Raw genomic sequence first — 6,000 nt, forward strand, 5'->3', positions numbered from 1 at the left:
AGCGTTGAGTTTGTGTGTTACAGAGGTGCGAGGGTTTAGAAATTTTCTCGATTCGTTGAAGTTTGTTGTCGATCCGACGGTCATCTATGTCGATAACTCGTCTGCTATTCATATTGCTCATACGACTGAGTCTAAGAAGACTCGACACGTTGATGTTTGCTACCATAACACTCGTAATGCAGTCGCTTCGGGTGAGATTTCGATTAAAAAGGTAGATGGTAAATTCAATTACGCGGATGCGTTTACTAAGCGTATGAATGGTAGCGAAATTAAAGAATGTTTTTCCGGTATTCTAATGTAATGATGATTTGTTTTATTTACTGTGATTCGTGTATTACTTTACCTGTGTTACCTGTACTCTGTAACCACAATGATGCTGTGTGTTTTATTTCTTTTATTTGTTTACTTTGTATTTTTATTGTATGTTACCTTTCGCGATGTGTGTTTTCGTTTATTTTTAATATTTTTGCGGCTTGTATTTATTTTGTAAATTTCCCCGTGATGCGTGTAAATTTATGGGGCGGTGTTGTCGTTTTACTGTAAATTACGAGGTAATTTCGATTTAGCGTTAAGTAGGTAGTTAGCTAGGTTAAGTTACTAGCGCTCTCTACTGTTTAACAACTAGTACTAGTCTCTCGTTACTTTTTGACAACTGTAGGCTTTGTATTAGCTTCGTTAATATATTATGGTATGCCGTTGATGGTAGTTGCGTTTTATTTCCTTACGATTAAAATGATTTCCGTTTTATTCGAAATATGCGTTTTTGAGAATTTACTCTTCGAGAATAACGAACCGATAATAGAGATCTATAAAATTATCATCATTCAGTTTGACTAGAGCAACCTTGTTTTGGTCTGGGAGTATCGGAATCATCTTTTAGTACTTCGCGTCGAATGCAAACGTTCGTTCTTTTCTTGAATATACGACTACTCCACGGCATTTATATTACTATTTTCAATACACTTTCATATAAAAGTCTATTACTTTGACGAAGAAATAATAAAATTGAGCAAAGAGTGATAACAATAACAACAATTTATTGAACCTCTTGCTTGTTTTGATGTTTTGCAAACAGTAACTGGATGACCTTTGATAATGACGTGTTTCGTAGTTCGTACATTCTCCGCTTGGCAACACTGCATTCTATTTTTTGTTTTTTTACCAGTATTTACCCGTATTTACCATTTTTTATTTTTTTTATCATTTCTAATCAAATTTTGAATTTTTTTGATTTTTCTTGAAATTGACTTTTTTTTGACTTTTTCATCGATCTTTCAGTTCACAAATTTGAAACTTAAAATTAATGCAGGTGAAAAATACACACCTTATTCTGAAAGAGGGGTGGTAGGAAAGAATAAAATGCAAAAAAAAAAAACGATTTTTTTTCAGATTTTTCATTTCCGTAGGCCCTTAAAGCAATTTTTATCCTCTTTTCAACGGTATAAGTTTTTTCAAAATCCTCAAACGCGATCGTGCTTAAAAACGTGAAAAACTACCTAATTTTGAGGAAAAATAGTTGTCTGAGATGAATTAAACAATTTTTTCTCAAAATTCTCCTCGACTAACCCAGCATTTTTTTGCACCATATTAAACCATTTTTTATCCTCTTTCCAGTGGTAAATTTTTTTTTAACATCCTCGAACGCGAACTCGATTAAAAAAGCGAACTTGAAGCAGAAAACTGCTTGGGAGAAAAATGTCACCTATCTAGTAGACCGCCTAGGTAGACCAGGGCTTCAAACCCGAACGTTTTCAGGTACGGGTATCGGGTACGGGTACAGATTTATTTCTCAGAGAATCGTGTACGGGTATCGGGTACGGGTATAAAAATTTTAAACGTTCGGGTATGGGTTCGGGTTCGGGTATTTTAGGTGAAATACCCGAACTATCGGGTATTTGGGTTCAAAATAGTCTCTATCGGGTACGGGTACAGGTTCGGGTATTCCTCATTTCATTTTTCGGGTACGGGTTCGGGTTCGGGTACAGAAATTGTTGGATTTTCGTTCGGGTATTCGGGTATTCGGGTACGGGTACGGGTACGGGTTTGAAGCCCTGAGGTAGACACAGAAATATATGTGAGTTTTACTCGAAAACCATCTCGAGAAGCCCACAATTTTTTTATACCATTTTAAAGCAATTTTTATCCTCTTTTCAACGGTATAATTTTTTTTGAAATCCTCAAACGCGATCGTGCTTAAAAACGAGAAAAACTGTGTAATTTTGAGAAAAAACAGTGGTTTGAGATGAATTAAACAATTTTTTCTCAAAATTCACCTGGAGTACCCTACAATTTTTTTGTACCATATTATAGTAATTTTTATCCTCTTTCCAGCGATATAAATTTTTTCAAAATCGTCGAACACGAACAAGCTTTAAAAAGCAAACTTAGAGCAGAAAACTACTTAGGAGATAGGAGAAAAATGTCTCCAATCCAGTAGACCACAGGTAGACACAGAATTAGCTCCTCGAGATGGTTTTCAAGTAAAGCTCAAAATTCTGAAATTCTCTACTTAAAATAATAATTCATGAATTGTTTTGCCAAACTCTCCTCGCTTGCATATTTATTGTTACCAAGTACATGAGAGTTTGTTTAATGTATTGCAATCAATTTCTTAGAAGTTTAAGAATACATTATTCTTGAATAGTAAGTCGCGAAATGTTTCATTTATTTATTTCAATGTAAAAACTTCCAACTTGTTGAAATTATTCGGCACCTCCTCGCAAAATTACGCATTGAAAAGAAATACAAATAGTAGGAGCCGCGAAAATACCGGTTTTTGTAGTAGGCGACATTTTTCTCCTTGGTAGACCAATAAGGTAGACTCTGTGTTGTTGCCTTCCCAGCCTTCCCAAGATTGCGACGGACTTGTGTGAAGTGAAAACTGAGTTTGGAGAAAACAATAATTTTTTAAAATAATTAAAATGAAAAGTAAAGCCCAAGTATTAGAATGGTCAAGTTGTAGAATAGTCACCTTCCATAAAAAAAGGGGGAAAACTGTGACAAAATCGTTTTTTGTTTTTTTATCGATTCGGATACTTGACACTATTCTCTTTCGACTGAGCTATATGATTTTGCCGATAGATGTCATCTTCGGCCTGAAAAGAGCGATCAAGTGAAATTGACGAGCGCGTCGAAGTACGTTTTTCCACGACGCGCCCGTGGAACGTAGAACGTTACGGGGAACTTCGTAACGCGCTCCTGTAAAATTTTCATACTCAAGCGTATGAAAAATGCAAGTTTTCCATTTTTTAAGAACAGAAGCAAGCTTTGGGTCAATTTGGTTCTCTTTTACAGAGTTACAATATCGAGAAAGTTATAATGAATTTGAAAATTGTTGAGATCCGAAAAACTGAATTCTTTCATTAAAATTTTTGTTGTTTTCTACTGTTCAAATCACAAATTTTCCAAAACTTTTGCCCTCGCTTTGCTCGGGCCTACCTAATTTACAAAATTTGAGTTTTTCAGAAAGATGACTGGAGTTTGCTCATTCCTATGTAAGAGATGACCACATAAAAATGCCCAGGGCCGGCACTTTTTCAATTTCTCGCCAGGTGCAAACTCTAAATTATTGTAATTTGGTGAAAAATGTGAATAATTTTTAGGGGAGGGGGGAGTAAACAAAAACCACAAAAATCTTGAATTAGCGGGGGGGGGGGGGTAAAAAAGTGGTGAGATTGCAGCAATCAGCACTGCATTGTCTATATACAAACGCAGAGCTGGAAAGAAAACTGAAAATGTTTCAATTGAATTGATTTTTCAAATTGAAGTCCGAATTTTTTTTAGCTAAAAAAACTATTGATCCCTTAATTTTTAGTCAGTTTTTGAAACATCTGAAAATGATTAGGTCTTTGAAGGTTGGAAATATTCAAATACATATTCTGAATCAATAATCAACTGCTTTAAAAAAAAATCAGTTTTTCCCCCTTTGGAATTATTCAACACAAAATATAATTTCAAATTTTCTATCTTCCAAAATGGATAGGTTTTTGAGATCGACCTAATTTTTTCACAGCTTTTTCAAGTATGCACGAGGCACGTTCCAAAAATATAAAAAATAGCTCAATTAGATAAGATTTAATTCTATAGGCTTTTTCAAGTTTGAGAAAATTCAATAGGCAGGGACGTGTAGGGTCAATTTTCAACAAGAATTGAATGATGTTCAAAAGAATACAATGACGAAAACTGGAACTCCGAAAAAAATAGTTTCATCTACCTCTCAGTCTCATCCAATATAATTCAATTCATGACATTTAGTCTTGGCCCTTTTTTTGAGAAGGGGTTTGTATAAAAACATAAGTTTTTTTTTTTTTTTTTAACACTAAAGATCTGATTTTCTGAGTGATCTCCCTCTCAGTAAACTTCGTCGCCAATTTTTTGTCAAAATTCAGGATATTTTTTTTTACTTTTTCTTTATACATGACAGAGTGGTCGCTGCACAATCTATGTACTTGTATGCAACAGAAATAAAAATTCCATTTTTTTTTATTTATATAATTTTTAAATTTGAGAGATTTTGATTTGTTTTAAAATTTGTATACAAAAAATAAATTTTCGCCAGGTGCATTGCACCTGGTGAGAATCCTGGCCAGGTGCAAACGCACGCTTGCACCTGGGCTTCCGCCGGCCCTGAATGCCAATATTACAAAAAGAAAGCAGAAATAAACTACGAATGTTTAATTTTTGAAAAGTAGAAGCTTTTACGAACATTTTAATTTTTAAGCTATTTGTGATCGATATCCGCTCAAAACTGATGATTTGCGGAAGAGTTGAATGGTGAGATATGAATACCAACATTGCAATGAAATTTGTAAACAAAGATATCCGATCCTTCTCAAGTTATCAGTTTTGAACGGATTTCGATCACAGATAGCTCAAAATGATCATAAAAGCTTCTATTTTTCAAAAATCAAACTCCGGTATCTTATTTTTGCTTCGTTTTTAAAATACAGTTCATTTCGAGTGGTCACCTCTTACATAGGAATGAGAAAATTCTAGTCATCTTTCTGAAAAACTTGAATTTTGCAAATCAAGTGGAATTAAGCTAGGAGGGCTTGATTTTTAGAAAGTAGAAGTGCTTCCGATCATTTTAAGATATTTTTGAGGATAATTTGTTCGAAATTGAGCGAAAACTAACGTTGAAATGAAATGCAAATGTTGTAAACAAAGATTTCAAATCACTCGGAAATCAACAGTTTTCGAGGAATTTTATTCACGAATAGCTTAAAATGATTGTAAAAGCCTGTACTTTTCAAAAATGAAGTCCCCATAGCTCATTTTTGCTTAATTTTCGAAGTACAGGCTGTTTTAGCGACTCACCTCTTGTGTGAAAATTGGCCAACTTCAGTTGAACATTTCATCTGGAAATACTCCTTGAATAATTAAAATAACTATTCAATTCATTTCGAAGCTTGAAGTTTTTACTTTCGAAATATCATCGATTTATTAAAAAATATTTTCTAGAAGTTTTCACCTGAAATCTCAAGAGACCATTGATAAAATTGAGAAAAAATTGAGGTCAGAAAAACTGAATTGTTGCATTAAAATTGATGTTTTTCTACTTTTCAAATTACAAGTTTTTCAAAACTTTTCCTCTCGCTTCGCTCGGGCCATTCAAACTACTTACTCTTTCCAAAAATGTTAAGAAATATGAAAATTAAAAAGAAAAATTCAAAATTGCAGAAATACTCATAATACTCAAGCGTATGAAAAATGCAAGTTTTCCATTTTTTAAGAACAGAAGCAAGCTTTTGGTCAATTTGGTTCGCTTCTACAGAGTTACAATATCGAGAAAATTATGAAAAATGTTGAGATCCGAAAAACCGAATTCTTTCATTAAAATTTTTGTTGTTTTCTACTGTTCAAATCACAAATTTTCCAAAGCTTTTGCTCTCACTTTGCTCGGGCCAATCATGATCCTACTTTCACAAATGTTAAGAATAGGTATTGAAAATTGAACAGAAAAATTCCAAAAGTAGGTACTCATAATACTCGAAGCGTATG

Source organism: Planococcus citri, chromosome 2, assembly GCF_950023065.1.
Source record: "Planococcus citri chromosome 2, ihPlaCitr1.1, whole genome shotgun sequence".
In the NCBI taxonomy this organism is placed as follows: Eukaryota; Metazoa; Arthropoda; class Insecta; order Hemiptera; family Pseudococcidae; genus Planococcus; species Planococcus citri.